At 37.4% G+C, this 18,098-nt stretch overlaps 1 protein-coding gene across 2 annotated transcripts in view; it reads right to left on the bottom strand.

Moving 5' to 3' along the window:
* The window catches only part of LOC147014737 (peptidoglycan-recognition protein SC2-like), a 44,865-nt gene extending 27,383 nt beyond the window's left edge, over positions 1-17,482 (bottom strand). Inside the window, exon 1 of one of the 2 annotated variants that reach the window (XM_085852930.1) lies at positions 17,330-17,482. The gene's annotated coding sequence lies outside the window, so the exon portion shown is untranslated. Of the gene's footprint in view, positions 1-11,975; positions 12,050-17,329 lie in introns of those variants that run through there. The other variant, XM_085852931.1, reaches the window with a different exon arrangement.
* Between the last annotated feature and the right edge of the window lie 616 nt (positions 17,483-18,098).

Below are 18,098 nucleotides of genomic sequence, written 5' to 3'. Positions count from 1 at the left end.
ACTGAATGTATAGAGTGTAAATTTCATCATTTCAGAAACAGCAGAGACATAATCAACCGCTTCAACTTCTTGTGTTCCAATATACAATCGCACACTATCAAACATTTTCCAGAAGAAATCATTTACAAGTGTAGCGTTTGTGTTATTCCCAGTCTTAGTGAATTTAAATTTACACAACAAGAAACTTTCGGAGAGATTCAAATAGGTTTGTTGATTATTTATTTCAAAACTTTTTGTACCATTTGTATTCCAGTCTGTTCCAGTTATTGCATTTACCTTGAAGTAATCTTCTTTTTTAGTGGAGTTTGAGATAATAATAGTATCATCCAAATCATAGATACTATCAATTGCTTCCATACTTGTATTTATTTAGGAAAAAAGATGTTAAAACTTTTGAAACCCTGATCCAAGTATTTGAATTATTTTCTGTCGTTCTTGGCGGGACAACTGAGTTTTACCTTTCTTAATTTCTTTTATTGCTTGTAATTTATGAGATTCCTTCTGAGCATCTTTTATACTCTTTACAGCACCTGCTACATTTCCCACAGCAGAAGCAGTTGAACCAATTAGGTCTTTATGTTTAAGAATAGTTGAACCAATACCCATGAGAGTATCAATTATCCCATCTTCTCTAAATTGATGTCCGACACCCCTTTGTCTCTTAGGTTTATAGTATCCTCTACCAAGATACATACCTTCACCCTTGTAGTACGGGGAAAGGAACATCCCATCCCCTGTAATTATTTTATATTTTCCCAACTCGTGTTTCCTCACAATAACCATCGTATTTATTTATTGGAAAACTTCACGTAGGTGAATTCTGATGGATATAACTTCTCCATTAAAAGAAATCACACGATTATCTTGGTCGGTTATCCTAAAATTTACTCTGTGTATGGTTTTTCCTGACACAGGTAGATAAACCAAATTTTTAGGTTCCATATTGAATTATAACCAATTGGGGTTGAGTATGCGCTGAATGAAAATATTGTATTTGTTTTTTTTCCATCATTATAAGCACCATCAATCAAATCACAGTGAATTAACACCGAATTTATTCCTGAGGATATTTGAATGACATTATCACTGTAAAACGTCCCATCAGTTTCAATCTTTTTTGAGGAGAAACCCAATAACTCTCTAAATGAATTATCAATTGTGAAATCAACCTTGTAGTTATTTTTAACTTTAATCGTTGATTTTGAAGTATGTTTTTGAATGTTTATAACAATATTTTTTGGTTCATCACCCTGTTCTTTCATAAGACGAGCAATTTCGGAAGATATTTGAGAAATCTCGTATGCTCCGGGTGAGACTGTTATCGTTTTGTATCCACTTCCCGGATTATAACTAAACTTGTCATTTTTCTCGGTTATATTAAATAAGGTATTATAAGTTTCCATGGACAATAAAGATGCCTCATATTCTTTTGTTGTGTCAAGTTGTAGTGGGTATGGGAATGAAGATGTGTGGTCGCTTGTTGTGAAATTAAAACTCAGGATTGTGCTTCTCATCTTATTTAATATGAGATAAAATGTCTTTATATTGAGATTTATTAATTATTTTCATGTTCATCAACTGGTCTAAAATGGCTGATGCTTCATTAAAACAATTGTTATTTCCAGCCTTCTTACTGCCTAACAACAATAACAGTCTATTAACTAATTGCGATGGGTCATTTGGAAGAAAACTAATACCTGAACCAAGGATACTTAAAGCCTGAATAATGTGTTTCTCCTTCTCATTCTTCCTACTTTTACCAGAAAGAATAACCTTATAATTTAGAGTGTTCAGCAAATCAATATATACTCTATCATCATTATTTTCCATATCCAATGGTTTATCAATATACTTTGATTCATCCCTCACAGTTGAACCTTGTCTTCCATCTTTTGTGAGAAGAAACATTAATCTCGGAGTTAGTTTAACAGGGGTTGAGCAGAACTTAAGAACCTTAATTCATCATTAAATATCAATACCTTTTCTTGAACAAGATGAAATATTGCTGGTTGTTCTGTTGGAATGAGTCCTGCTTTGGTTTTTGAATCCGCTGAATATTCATTGTTTTGAACAGCATTCACAATATAATCAGGGGGTTGATTAATCTCTTCCAGTTGTTGAAATAAACCTTCATCATCATATTCTAATTCTCCTAAATGCTCTAATTCTTCCTCCGTCATTTGACTGAAATCTTTTAACATTTGAAGCTTTCTGGGAGTATATTCTACTGTGGGAACTGTGGAAACATCTTTCATTTTTTCTTGGGAAGTTTTTAAAAGTGGTTTAAAAAATTTCTCTTGTTTTCTTTCAAATGCTTCTTCGCCCGTTAGTTTCTGTCTGCGTTTCTTCTTTATGTCTTCCTGTTGTTTTACAACTTTTGAAACCAACTCTTGATGTTCCTTAAATCTTCTTGCTCTTTCTTTTGTATCCATTTATTTATTGTAAAATATCATTTAATGAATTGTAAAGATTAACAGGGAAATTTTCCTTTTCTTCATCATTCAAGTAGATGTGTTCAAATAAATCCTTTTCTTTAAATATTTCATCAAATTCTTTATTAACATTAATGCGAGTTGTAATTTCTTCTTCACTAATACTTGCATCTCTGCTTTTCATACGTTTGCATTGAGTTTCTTCATCAACATCAAAACCGAATGATAAAATCTTCACTCCGCTCAGATATTTAATAATTTGTCTCGTTCCTTCTGGATTAGTTTCTAATATCCCAACACCACCAGATTTTAGTTTCCTTAACTCACTCTTACAATGTGAATATTTTGTTGTACCAAGAGAAACCTCCTCAAATATTTGTCCTTCATTCCTCAATCGCATATGTTCCTCCACTGAAATATAGTGATAATCTTCACCTTTTACTTCTCCAGGTCTTATTGCTCTAGTTGTTGTTGATACAATGCGTATCACGGGGTGTTTTTTAAGTAAATTTACAATATTCTCATTTGTACTACACAAGAACCTTGATTTATGAAAGTTTTTTCCAGAAGCTGATTTACCCACAAGATTTATAATAATAGTTGTCATTTATATATGTAATTGTTTATAAAACAAAAAATATATCCCTTAATATCTCATCTTGTTTCACAACAATATATTTATATTTTTCAGTCGTGTGCTTCATGTAATCCTCAAATTTCTTTTTACGACATAATGTAGAACAATTATCTCTCCAAAAATTATTGATATCTATTGAATTTAACTTGAATAAAATAAAAGTATTAGCATTGTTTCTGATGGAACGACGAGGAAGTTGAAAGTACGATTGACTAAGATAAATACAATTACAAGAAGAATGTCTCCCTCTTGTGTAGTAGCTGTCCATTACCGTTTGGTTTCTCTCATTAACACAATCATCAAAGATAACGAGGTTCTTTTTTGATTTATCCAAATCTTGGGGAGACGGTATATCATCCGTATTATCACTAAGAATACAAGTTATAGGATTTGATTTCTTTTTACATCTCTGTGTATCACAAAATAGTTGAATTATATCTTCAATGTTATAATCATTTAGGTTTTTTTGACGTTTAAATAAACCGATTATATCTTCTTTTTGAAGACCAGCATTAAAACCTTGTGAAAGTAGTTGATACTCTGGTTGAAAACTCGACTTTGTGAAAATTATTAAATTATCATAATCTAAAAAGTTGGGAGTGAGGAGCATTTTTAAAAGTAAGCAGGTTTTTCCACATCCACTTGAACCAACTATGAGACATCTTAATGAATTTGGGAGATTTTTATGTTTGTTAAATTTTATCTTATTTTCCCAAATAGGTAAAAAATCATTCATTTATATATTTAGAAAACAAGTTATTTAATTTATTATTGGCTTTTTTAGAAACTCTATATTTTATCCTAAGTTCAGGTTTAATTTCAAGATAATCCATTATTTTATTTTTACAATATCTTGTGTTGATATTTCCCTGAAAATTACATCCATGAATAATATATAACAACAATCCTTTGAACATTTCTCTTATACGTTCAGTTTCTTCCCTTGTAAGGAAAGGTGTGTTATCATCCTCATACTTTACATTCATTTCTCTAATCAATCTTGTAAAGTAATTCATTTTTGGTGTAAATCTAAAAGAATTATTTTCCTTTTTATATTTTTTATTATCATTAATTAGAAGATAATCACAGAATATACATTGTTTATAGGCTTTTGACTCTGTGTTTAATCCCCGTCTTTCACACGCAGGACAATTCTCAAATTTGTCATATGGAGAATCAGGAAAGTCTAGCATATTTATAAAGTAAAACTTTACTTAAACTGAAATTCATCTATACTTTCAGTTGTATATTACCATCGATATCGATATACTTTTTTTCATTATCAGATTCAACGACAACATTTTTTATATTAAAGGTAATTTTAAAATTATCGTTAACTACTATTGAACGAAATGTCATTTCACCTGATATATTAACATCCTTTATTTCATCAGGATTTACATCTTTAGGGTTGTTGAAAAAAATACAAATTTCTCCTTGCATATTACAGATGGTCTTATCTTTTCTTTCTAAAGCTTCATCCATAAGGTTTTTGTTCTTTGATACTTTTTCTTGTTTCATTGCTTTTTCTAGTTTTGAATATATTACTAGAAGGAGAGGAGAAACTTTTGTTAGAGATACTTTAATTGATGTTCTACCAGGTATACTAAAAGCCCTTCCACTGAAGGAAATTGAAGAACTCATATTATTTACCATAATAGTTTTTATCCAATAGTTGTTATATTTATCTTTGTTCAATTTTACATCCTTGACATATTTCTCAGTATCTTTAACAGATGAAGAGATTGATTGAAACTTGTCTTTTGTGTCTTGAAACATTGTATTTATTAAGTGAAAAAGTTGGAGGATAAAATGTTTTTAAGCACAGATTCACCTATAAATTAAACGAAATTTTCATCAATAAAATTTTAGTTTAAGCAAAGTTTTATTCTATAAATATGGTGAATACAACGTACTGCGATGTTTGTAATCACGAATATAAACATTATAGAAAACACCTCCGAACCAACAAACACACATTTAATCTATTTCATCAAATATCTCCTCTTGAGTTGGAAAGAAAACATTGTGATATCTGTTCAAAGGATGTTTTGAAGAGTAGTTATAATAAACATCTTCAATCACAAAAACACAAGAAAAATGAGTTTAAAATAAAGGGAGACTATTATATTGAAAACACTGATGGGGCATTTAAAGGGCATATAAAAATAAGGATTTTTCAATTTGGAGAACCCGGTCCATCATCAATAGCTGAATCAATTGAAATAGTGAAACCCGATGTTGAAAAATTTATTAAAAAGACATTAAAAGAAATGAAAACTTTAAAGTTTTATATGGGAGTGAAAATGAATATGAAAAGACAAGATGAAGAACATACTCCTTAAATGAGAACAGGTCTTCATTTTATAACATCATTTCAAGATTTTTTGAATAGTGGGGTTTATGAAGAACTATCAAGACAAGAGGAGGATGTTGATAATACAGTGGTAGGAAGTGGATTCAATATTAAAAAAATCATCTTTTTAGATATACACATTCTAAAATCAAACCCTCTTAAAGCTTCTTCTTACATTGAATTACCAAAAGAAATAAAACTAAAGAAGGCAGTTGTTAATATTAAGAACAATGATAATAAATGTTTTCTCTGGTCTGTTCTTGCTCACTTTCATCCACCAAAATGTAATTCAGAAAGAGTAAAACAATATATGAAATATGAGAATACCTTAGACATTAAAGATTTTAAATTCCCAATGCCACTAACAGATATTCCTAAATTTGAGAAAAAGAATAATCTTTCTATTAATGTATATGGATTAACGGATACAAACAAAGTTCAAAAATTAAAAATTTCAAACAACTATAAAAATGAAGAAACACACATTGACCTTTTATATTTTAGTGTTGGAAAGAATTCACATTACACATACATCAATAATTTATCAAGATTAATCTCTTCTCAGGTATTCAGAACAGCAAACAAAATATATCCTTGTAAGCGATGTCTTAATTCATTTCATACAAAAGAACGATTAGAACAACATTCAAAATATTGTAGTAATCATAAATCAGCTGTAATTACAATGCCTAAACCTGGTGAAAAGATTTCTTTTGAAGATTATAATAAATCTATCATGCACCCATTTGTGATATACGCTGATTTTGAATGTATCCTTAAAAAGATAAATACTGCTTCTCCTAATCCAAAAGAACCATATACAAATAAATATCAAAAACATATTCCTTGTGGTTTCTGTTATTATATCAAATCATCTGTTGGAGAAAAGTATAACAAACTTGAACATTATCGTGGAAAAAATGCTTCACAAGAGTTTGTAAAACGATTAGAAAAGGATTGTATAAGACTCACTAAATTAATGAAAGAAACAAATGAACCGATGAAATTAACCAACGAAGAAAAATTAGAATTTAGAATGAACAATATCTGTCATATTTGTGAGGGGGAAATTAAGGAGTCTAAAGTTAGAGACCATTGTCATCTTACTGGTAAATATAGAGGTCCCGCTCATTCCTGTTGTAATCTTAATTATAAATTACCTTCTTTTATTCCAGTCTTTCTTCACAACAGTGCCAACTATGATACACATCTATTTATAAATGAACTTTCAAAAACACCAGGGAATATTTCTGCCATAACAAACACAAGTCAAAAGTATATTTCATTTTCAAAAATGATATTCACAAAACCTTTAACTCGTATTAGGTTTCTAGATTCTTACAAGTTTATGGGAACACCACTAGCCTACCTCGCATCAAATCTAAGCTCCACGGACTCTTTTCCAAATCTTAATTCATTCTTTCCAAAAGAGGAAATTCTCACTAAAGAGGAAATTCAGATTAAAGAGAGAATTCAAAGTAAAGAGGAAACTCTAATTAATGAAGAAATTCTAACTGAAGATGAAATTCTAATTATAAAGAAAATTCGAACTAAAGAGGAAATTCAGATTAAAGATGAAATTCTGATTAAAGAAGGAATTCTTACGAGAGAGGAAATTCAAACAAGGAATGAAATTCAAAGTAAAGAGAAAATTCTTACAAGTAAGGGAATTTATCCTTATGATTATATGGATTCATTTATGAGATTTAAAGAAACACAACTTCCTTCAAAAGAAAGTTTCTATAATAACCTTTATGAAGAAGAGATAAGTGATAAGGAATATAAACACGCACAAGAAATATGGAAAATATTTAAGATAAAGAACCTTGGAGAATATCATGATTTATATCTAAAAACAGATGTTTTATTGTTAGCTGATGTGTTTGAGGCTTTTAGAACACTCTGTCATAATAAAAATTGTTATGGATTAGACCCTGCCCACTATTTCACAGCTCCTGGTTTAGCTTGGAGTGCAATGTTGAAAATGACAAAACAAGATATAGATTTAATCAGTGATGTTGATATGCTTTTGATGATTGAGAAGTCCAAGAGAGGTGGAATATCACAAGTATGTTCAAAAAGATATGCGAAAGCAAATAATAAATATCTCCCAAATTATGATAGTGAAAAAGATAGTAATTATTTGATGTATTTTGATGCTAATAATTTGTATGGATGGGCAATGTCTCAATCTCTACCTTATGGTAAATTAGAGTGGGTGGAAGAAAAGGATTATGAAAAGGCTTTGATGAATATTGTTATTTCTTCTCAAGAGGAATTGAATGACGAAGAAGAAGGTTATTATTTTGAAGTTGATTTGAGGTACCCGAGTGTTCTTCATAATAAGCATAAAGACCTTCCTTTTGCATGTGAGAAAGAAACCCCAAAGAAAGAATAGTTCAGTGATTATCATAAAAGTTTTAATATTAAAGGCAAATCAACAGAAAAGTTATTAACAACATTCTATGATAAAGAGGGATATGTTTTACATCAGAGAAGCTTAAAACAGTTTTTGAGAGAAGGATTGAGAGTAGCTAAAATTCATAGAGTTTTAAAATTTAAACAAAGTCCTTGGGTGAAAAAGTATATTCAATTCAATACAGATATGAGAGCAAATACAAAAGTAAAATTTGAAGGGGACTTTTATAAATTAATGAATAATGCTGTATTTGGAAAGACTATGGAAAATGTTAGAAACAGGCAAAACATTAGATTCGCAACATCTTGAAAAGAAGCTTCGAGATTGATAAATAAACCAAGTTTTGAGAGAGAAGAGGTTTTTTCAGAGAACTTTTCTGCAATTCATATGAAAAAGGAAAGTATTGTAATGGATAAACCAATTTATATTGGAACAGCAGTTCTTGATTTATCAAAGATATTGATGTATAATTATTTGTATAATGACTTAAAGAAAGAGTATGGTGAAAATGTTTCATTGTTGTATATGGACACTGATAGTTTTATCCTAGATATAAAAACTGATGATGTTTATGAAGATATGAAGAAAAATATTGGAGTATATGATACAAGTAATTTCAGCAAGAAGAGTGAGTTATTTTCCAAAAAGAATGAAAAGGTTATTGGTAAGTTTAAGGATGAGTTGGGTGGAAAAGTAATGAGTGAGTTTATTGGATTGAGAGCAAAGGCATATGCTTATAAGTATGGTGAACAGATTGATAAGAGGTTAAAGGGAATAAAGAAATATGTAATAAAGAAATCAATAACTTTTAGAAATTATTATAATTGTTTGATGAATAAGAAAGAAGAATATAGGAAAATGAATACAATAAGAAGTTATAAACATAACATATATAGTGAAGAAGTAAATAAAAAGGCATTAGGAGCCTTTGATGATAAGAGATTTATTTTAGATAATGGAATAGATTGTGTTCCATATGGATATTGTATGATAGAGTGAATAGAATAGATTGTGTTTTAACGATGGGAAGATGGGTTAGGGATTTGAAGGGCTACCGCCGCGTTTTTTAACAATATATAAATGGTTAAACCAAGTATTAATCAAACTAAAGAGTGGAGAAAATCTCAGTCTTGGTATATAAATGGAAAACATAATGAATGTGAAAAATATCAAATAAGTCTTATTGAAAAAATAACTAAAACAAAGGTAAATAAAACAAATAAGCGAATTAATTTAAAAACTAGTAAGTTAGAGGATGTAAAGAAAAAAATGAATATCCTTGAATGGACTGAAAACTTTGATGGTTATCAATTGAACAATGAAAAAACAATTTACTATAATCTCAAAATGATATGTGGCTCAGGAGGTGGCCAGATGAGAGCATTAAGAGAAGTTTATCATTTCGTAATGGCACAAAAGGGGTATCTTCAAAAATATAAAGATTCAAATGTTTTGTTTGTCAATATTTTAGATGGGGATTATTGTGCAAAGAAAATTGAACTATTGAAGGAATTTGAGAATGAACAAATCTTTATAGGTTCAATGAGTGAGCTGTTCAACCCCCAGGTGTTCAATTCAATGAGGTTCAACCTCCAAGTTAAAAGGGGAGACAAATAAATATACCTTGGGATAAAAAGGGGGTTTATTTTTAGGGAAAAAAAGAGGGAATCGCTGAAAATCCCCCATTCATTTACATGGGGAAAAGTGAGCCAGAATCAGTATTCTTACCCTACTGGCCTATAAGTGCATCCACTGTCCCTCACACGACAACCATGCCATCATGGAAGGATCTGATGATATTAACCAACTTAACGGGGCAACCAACTTTGTACAGTAGCTTCTACAAGCCTTGTCTACTGACCAGATCAAACGCTTTCATGAGGTCGACAAAGACCACGTATAAGTGTCGCAATATTGTTCTCCATTCTTTTCTTGGAGTTGACGAACAGAGAACATCATATCGGTCGTTCCATGTCCAGCACAAAAGCCACATTGGCTTTCTGGGGTGATGTTGACAATTGTTGAAAACATCTGATCAATAATGATGCGGGCAAGTATTTTCCCAGCAATGCATAGTCGGGCCACGTCACGGTCGTTGTTGACACACGTCCTATCACCTTTGCACTTGCACAGGGGAACAATCATGGCATCTTTGAAGACCTGGGTTAATGACTCCTCACTCCACATGGTAATGTAGAGGTGGGTCAGTCGGGTGAGTCGGTTGGCACCACCAAACTTGAAACCTTCAGAAGAGATACCATCTTTGCCAGGGGCCTTTCCAGATGACATCTCATTGATAGCTCTGGTGACCTCTATTTTAGTTGGAGGATGGACAAGGTCTTCTTATATAGGCCACTGGGGGAGAGAGTCAATGGTCACGTCCGAGATGGAGGAGGGGCAATTATAAGGACACCATTAACGTGTTCAGCGTAGTGCTCCAATATTTTGGTTGGATCTGTGATTTGGTGCTGGCCGTCTGAGCTACAGAGTGCGGCGATACCGTGAGAAGAGGGACCATAGACTGCCTTTAGACCAGCATACAAGCGTTTGTGATTATTTGTATCAGGTGCCTCCTGGATTTCTTCCACTCTTGCTGCCCACCAGCTGTCTTTCATGGAACCTAATCTTGACTGTATGAATCTTCTAAGTTGCAGGTAAGATGAGTGTTTACTCGCTGAGCCTCTGTCATCAATCCAGCAAAGATTAGCTGCATGCATGGAGTTAAAGTAAACTTTTGATCTGGGAGACGTTCTTGTCAAACCAGTCTTTGCGACTATACTTAACAGAACCAAGAACGTCAGCAGCTGCCCTGAAGGTGATGTCTTGTAACATGGCGCATCCCACTTTAGCGTTGATAGTAGGTAGATCCAATTGTTCCAAGGTGGCATTGAGATGATGCTGAAGCTGTGATTGCACATCGTTGGGTGTTTTAGCTGTTGGGTGTTAAGCTTTGAAGCAAGCTTAAGACGTCACCTTTTCAGAGGAGACTTGATCTTGAGTGACATTTTACTCCGACCAAGTCTGTGGTCTGACCAACAGTCAGAGCCTTTCATGATGCGCGTGTGCTTAACATCATACCAGTCGCGTTGCCGGACGATGACTAAGTCAAAAAATGAGGTGCCAATGTTTAGAAGGGGGATGCATCCATGTAGCTTTATATTTATCAGTTTGTTGGAACAAGGAGTTTGTGATGAGTTAATTAGTTCAACATAACGTCAGCTGTTAGGGTTAGTGTTCGGGTTGGGTTAGGACTAGGTAGGGTTAGGGTTAGAGTTAGGGTTCTCTATGCCAATGGCGTGGTGCCCGATCACCTTTTTCCACACAGCATAATCACATATGCCTGGTGTTGGCTTAATGGTTCGGATGGTGGGCTTGGGATCCTTCGGTCCTGAGTTCAAATCCTGCCGCCATTGAATTAATTCCAGGTGGGGTTGACTCAGCCTGTCATCCTTCTGAGGTCGGCAAAACGAGTTGCAGCGAGCTGGGATGATTGAGCCATTTGAGTATCCTGTGTCGGAGTGGCGACCTGTCCAGAATTGTGCACAATAGCCCAGGAGACTGCTTCGGCAGGCGATGAGTACAAACCAACACCGACAGAGCGACTCGCACTTCATGGCTTGCCACTCCAGCAGAACTTTAAAAGCCAGAGCCTCGTCCCTCGAGATGGGATACACCAGGTAAACGAGTCTCACCGAGTGCTGCAATATCTATCCCATATCGTTCCAGTTCACGGCCAAGAACGGCCGTTCGACGTTCGAGGGGGCTGCCGTTGTCTTGCAGCATGTGCACATTGCAGGCACAGAAATTTAACGTCTTGATGTTACATTAATTATGTAATAAATTCGCGAGGATAACTCCACATGTGGGAATTATGACGATTGTGTTAGTTTAAGCTTTACTCCCCATACAAGTGGAGGAATCTGACTTTCACAAGGTAAGGTATCCATAAAATTCATCTTTATCAGAAGTGTTAATAATTTGGTAATAGCTATAATATGCACGTGCTGAAGACTTTGCCTTCCTGAGAGTCTCGCTGGGAACAAAAACTCTTCTCCAGAAGGTAAAGTCCAAAGCTGGTGTTACACATAAAATAATTAAATAAACCAATGTCACCCGCAGGGTGACCCGTACCTTGCCAAAAGGTGACCACGTGTGACTTCTTTAAGGTCACACTGAGGTGAACAGAGGAGCGACTCCTTGAGGATTTTCTGCCTACGAGAGATTCCGATGAGAATCGTTCTACAGAGTAACAATGAAAAATATGCTTTTGCCTCATAACCTCACCAAATGACGTCATAATGTCTCAAGCTTGACATATCTAGAAAGCACTCATCGAGGTGTTCAATTTGAGGTACCACACGATATGGTTCCTAAAACTTGAAAATTTAACCTTGGGGTCAAATGTTTGACCTCAGGCGCTAACCATGAAGGTCAAGGCCAATCGCCACCAAAAATTAATCAGCTGAGCGCCAGACCATGAACTATATTCCCATGAAGTTTGAAGACGATCCGATCAAAATTACTCAAAAAATAAGGGTTTCGTCGACTCCCCTGATTTGCGACAAAGTGACCTTGACCTTTGACCTTGACCTTCAAAATTCTGTGCACTGAAAGGGACCTCTATAGGCCTCTGATATGCGAAGTTACAAAAATTTCCAATAATAACTGTGCTCTGCAGAATTTTTTATACGTGATTACAGACAAAAAAAAAAACATACAACCTGACTAACATATCTTGCAAAAACTTCGTTTTGGCAAGATAACAAAAAGCATCGTAATATCATAATTTCTGAACAAAACAAAACAAAAAAAAAGGTTGCACAAGACTCATCAACATCACCACAACCACAACCAACACCATATCATCATCATCCATACTCTATGTGCTGCCAAAGCGGTTACGAAGCTGCAATCCTGGTTGGCTCAGGAACTTAGAGCAGGAATTTGTGATTTGTTCAGGATGACAGCGATAGCTCGCCTACTCTTCACGAAGGACATCATGGGATCTTTAACACCCACTAACTAATGCCGACAGACGGTACACCAGTTTAACGTCCATCCGAGGGATGGCACACACATTGATGAATCGCTCTGCCTGTGAAACACCGGGATGACAGTTTATAGCTGGGTCGGGATTCCAACCCATGCTGGACAGTTTAGAGGCGAGTGTGGGTACCTCTACTGGTCTTGGCCATCCTGCCAGCTCTACATGAGACCACCATGATATGAAATTCATGAAAACTATTAAAAGTACATTTCGTTTTGTTCAATTTCCAATATGATGTCCGACTTGTGTGCGGAATATCCGAACTCGGTCCCAAACACAAGTGGTGCTCACCGACTACCGCACACAATACCTTCTTACTATCCTTGTTTACCGGTTGGAAATTAATAAATTATTTCCCACTTTTTTAGGTGGAGTCACCAGCAAATTCGATCCTTCGTCACTCGAAATTGAAGCCATTACGATCGATAGGAAAAAAAATCGAAGGAAGAGGCCACGGAATGAGAAATGCTGCTGCAATGGTGTTAAACCGTGAGGTTAATTGATGTGGAGAATGGTTAATTCCAGAAAGGTAGTGGCAGTGGGGGAAGTGGAATGGTTTACATGCCAGAAATTATACAGGTATACCTGGATGCCTTGCAGAAAGAGGAACGTGTGTGTGAGTGAGTGTTTTCACTGTCACAATATGCCTGAAAGCCTGCGCTATTATTACTAACCGATGGTTGTTTGTCCGTGCTCTATCCTTTTTATTAAATACTGAACATCAAGCAAGGAGGCAGCACAAACCAGTCTTAAGTACGACTCGGCCAGGGTTTGAACCTCTGATCTCCCAAACTCAGAGTGGACGCTGAAACCATTACAACACCAAGGATGCTGAATCGTTCCGATTGGCTGTTAAACGGTGTTCACCTGTTTGGCAACGCAACGTTCTTTGTAAATCGAATGCGGGTTCATTGCAGCATCAGCAGTTCAGTGGGTTTGGAAGTGAAAATGCGGGCAAAACCTGCCGGATGCAGGTTATTAGGACCATTGCAATATTCGGGTGGTTGCGTTGCTGCATCGGTGCGTTGCGGTGAAACGTGGCCTCTGCAACATCTGATACAGGATGTTTGTTGGACAGGAATGTAAAAAGATAGTGGGTGTTGGGAAACACAAGCACAAAGACATATCACGAGTGTTGTACATGTTGGATGATATTCAAAACTGAAGGCACCACCAAAGTTCCCCAATAAGCAAGACCCAGGCCCTCGTGGGAAGGTAGTTGTACTCACAGGTGTGCCTTTCTGTTTTTACTGAAACTATCATATTACCCGTATGGTGATGCTGTCACCCCTTACAGTGACACACACACACACACACACACACACACACACACACACACACACACACACACACACACACACACACACACACACACACACACACACACACACACACACACACACGTGACCAATTACATTTTTACTATGAGTAAATTTACACATGTAATTCTGACAACTCAACCCCCCACCCACACCAAAAGTCCTCTTCCCCTCCAAAGCTTCAACCCCCCTCCCAACTCCATCCCATCTTGCCTCCCCCCCAACCCAAAGTTCTCACCCTCCCCCTTCAACTCTATAGGATCAATCCTCTCCTCATTTTAATCCTTCAAACCCCTTCCCTACCATTAGAACTCTTCAACCTCTCCTCCATCCCCCACCCAATCCTGATCTCAAAAAGTACTGCTCTCCCGGTGACAATCCAACATAGGGGGGGGAGGTGTGTGTGTGTGTGTGTGTGTGTGTGTGTGTGTGTGTGTGTGTGTGTGTGTGTGTGTGTGTGTGTGTGTGTGTGTGTGTGTGTGTGTGTGTGTGTGTGTGTGTGTGTGTGTGTGTGTGTGTGTGGGGGGGGGGAAGAGAGAGAGGGAAGATATATATATATATATATATATATATATATATATATATATATATATATATATATATATATATATATATATATATATATATATATATATTGTTGTGGTTACCAAATTCGCAAACCACCATTCAGGTCCCTTAGGTGAGATATCTCCATAAGTATATGTGTAGTTAGGCCCAAACCCGTTGTCTAGTGGGAATAAATGTTATTCATGCGTGCTGCGACTCTTCAGGATAGCCGTTTTTCTTTCACTATCTTTATTTTGGACCAACCGCCATTGTTACCACCACCAACCACAACATCAACCACCCACCGCGGCGCCGCTTCACGTCACACCTCGCAACCGTCGCATCGCCACCGTTCATGCGCCGCTTGTGGGTACCGGTGTTGGACTCGTGCAGGGCGCGCGCCGAACAGCGTGTACAAAACCACGGATTTTCCACTTCAAAAACGGATCAAAAACGACACACGCCCACTTTTGTTCCGTCCAATCGGTGAGCGAGGGGCGATTTGGCCCCACCTCCAGGGCGTTGGAGGGCGATCGCTATATGCAAATTTATGGATCAAAAAGCATTCACGCCCACTTTTTCTCGGGCCAATGGGGAGCGAGGTGAAAGGTCGAAGGCAGGGGGTCAAAGATGAGAGAGCGAAGCCACGGGGCTTATATAAGCGACCGCGTTCGTCAGTAGGATAGAGAGTTAAGACTTCGCGGGCGGTGGAGTTGGGAAGAAGAAGCAAGAAGGAGTTGGTCGTCGTCGTGTGCGTTGGAGTCGGAGCAAAAGGAGACGGAGCTGTGGAGAGGCGGCGAGGGCGGACGAGGGGGTGCTCGCGTCGTGCAGGGAGCTGCACACCAGGGAGGCCGACGGCGCGACCTGGCCGAGGTGGAGACGCTCGTCGCGGGACTCGAGGCAGAGTAGAAATCCTCTATACCCCGAGCATCAGCAACCCCCTCCTGTTTCCCCCCGCGCTGAGATAGTGCGACCAAGGGGGCCCCCTTTTCCCACCCCCTACCAGACACTGTCCGCGAGGCCCGCGGAGTTGAGGCACCATCGCCGCTCCGCGTCTCATCACCAGACGGGTAGGCCCGACCTGGTCTCGGCCTCAGGCCCGCCTCATCTTTGAGGGTGTTCTTTTCCTTGGTTTTGGGTATGTGTTGTCGGCGCCGTCTGTGAAGTAAAATTGTATAAGTGTTGCCGTGTGCTCGCGTAATCGGTATTAGATCTGCATTGTCGCATTTGCTTTTTGTGTAAAATTGCATTGTGTTTCTTTTCCTTTTCTATGTGCTTTTGGTGGAATTGAATATGTGTGCTTTCCGTTCATCGCGAATAAATGTGCTTTGTGTTGAACTGTTTCCCGCTTCGCTTCGTCATTTCTTTCATTGAATCCTCATCTTGCTTCACGTAAAGGGTTGGTAGTGGGCTGAATACGCCCGATAATTAATCGAACCGTCGAGGTCGACGAATAACACCGCTCGGTTATCCCGATAGTACGGAACGGGTCGCTTAAGTGGCCCGTGTCCGAAGTCGACCTGCGGTGAGGTGCGATCGCCCGGTCTACCCTCCGTGTGGGTACTTAGGTAGGTCGAATTTGGCGAGCAACCCTATCCCACGCGGGGGCTGATTGGCTCGATCGCGGTGAGACCGAAAGGTCCACCCGTGACTGGTTCCCGGCGTTAGGGTCACGACTGGATTGTCCGTCCGGTGGGCGACGTGCCGCGATTCGAGTTACGTGGCCGTCAGCACGCCGGCGGGCGCGAATCCGCAACAATATATATATATACGAGATGTAGGTATCACTATTTAACATCATGGTGAAAACAGGCAATGATCTTATCTGGTAAGTCCTTATTACTTGGAACTTGGAGTATTTGAATGACATCAATCAGTGACTGCCAAAGCTGGAATACAGTACTCTACTATCACTACTCCTTCAGCAGTTCCCATGAATCTGACCATTCTTGTGGGGCCAGCCACAGGAGAGAGCTGAACAATGTCTTCTCAGACCAAGATGGCCAGGCTTTATATTCAACTACACCCAATTCAGGCAATAATTAATAATTTGTTCAGGGTGCCGGAGATAACTCGCCTGCTCTTCATGAAGAACACTGGGATCTTTAACATTCAAAAACTTATGCGAGAAGAAGGCACACCTAGCGTAATGTCCATGCGAGGGATGCCGCACTCAGTGATGCAACCTCGTCTGCAAAGCACCCAGCCGACAGGTTTTCGTCAGGTCAGGATTCAAACCCAGGCTAAGTGTGCTTAGTTTGGAACAACACCCTGTTGGTGAAGTTGTATCTGGACCTTAAAGAGAGCCGTGTGTGCGTGTGTTGCCATTTTTTCTCAGATAAGCTGAATTGATCTTCATCAAACCTTTCGTGATTCATCAGTGAATGCCAGAGAGTGTTTGAGGCAAAAACAATTATTTTTTGGAAAAATTTGAACAAAAAAAAGTTCGATTTTATTTATTTTAAAATCGCTGTATAGTGCCGAAGCCTTTTTGATTAATTGCCGTGATATTCATGTACACATACGTATAAATAAATACAAAACAATTAACAGACATTGAAATACAAAGATACCTCTTCCAGAAGCGGTCAAAGTTCGTGGTACAACTTCTTCATCCTGAAAGTCACCATATTTATATATCGGGGGGCAAACTTGATCCAGAAACAACGGTACATTCACGAGCATCCATTCGACAAATAAAATCAAATTCCACTTAAAGGCAACACCTTTACAATGCCTCTCAGCCAATAATCTACAAGGTGTTTACAAATTCCTGTTACCCCTCCACAGAACCTGATAAATAAATATAATGAACACAGAAGAGGTATAAATGTAAACTATGAATACACAGAACTTTTATTCTCATAAAAAAGCAAAATATTAACATGAACATACATTATATATATGTAGATATTTGTATATGCGAAACGTACCAGGGCAGATGATGATGGGCGAAGGGGAGGGTGAGCGGACTTTGTGACCACCTTGAAGGGTACAGTACATATCTCTAAGTGCGAAGTCGATTTAGCAATCTCTTGGTTTCAGGTCTCATGGTCATGGTCACTTGACAGTTGCAATTCCACGGGATTTCCGCAAATCTAACGGGATTGTGAGTTGGACAGGTGACTGTGACAAGCCATTTTAATATTGCTGTATAGTGCCTCAGACTTTGTAGCGACGTGAAAGGTAATATTAAATGATCCCCGAGCCCATTCCTTTGAGGGTGTAGGAAAGAGTTTTCAGCCCCCACAAAAAAATATACCAGGCAATGCCAGGTACCCCTGCTTGTTGCCAATGACAGCAAGATATCATGATTGTATGAAGGATGGTAAATTTAACAAA

This window comes from Eptatretus burgeri, chromosome 13, assembly GCF_056783735.1.
Source record: "Eptatretus burgeri isolate ZD-2024b chromosome 13, Ebu_testis_v1, whole genome shotgun sequence".
Lineage (NCBI taxonomy): Eukaryota > Metazoa > Chordata > Myxini > Myxiniformes > Myxinidae > Eptatretus > Eptatretus burgeri.
The sequence above is the reverse complement of the archived record's forward strand: the minus strand, read 5'-3'. Positions and strand labels throughout refer to the sequence as shown.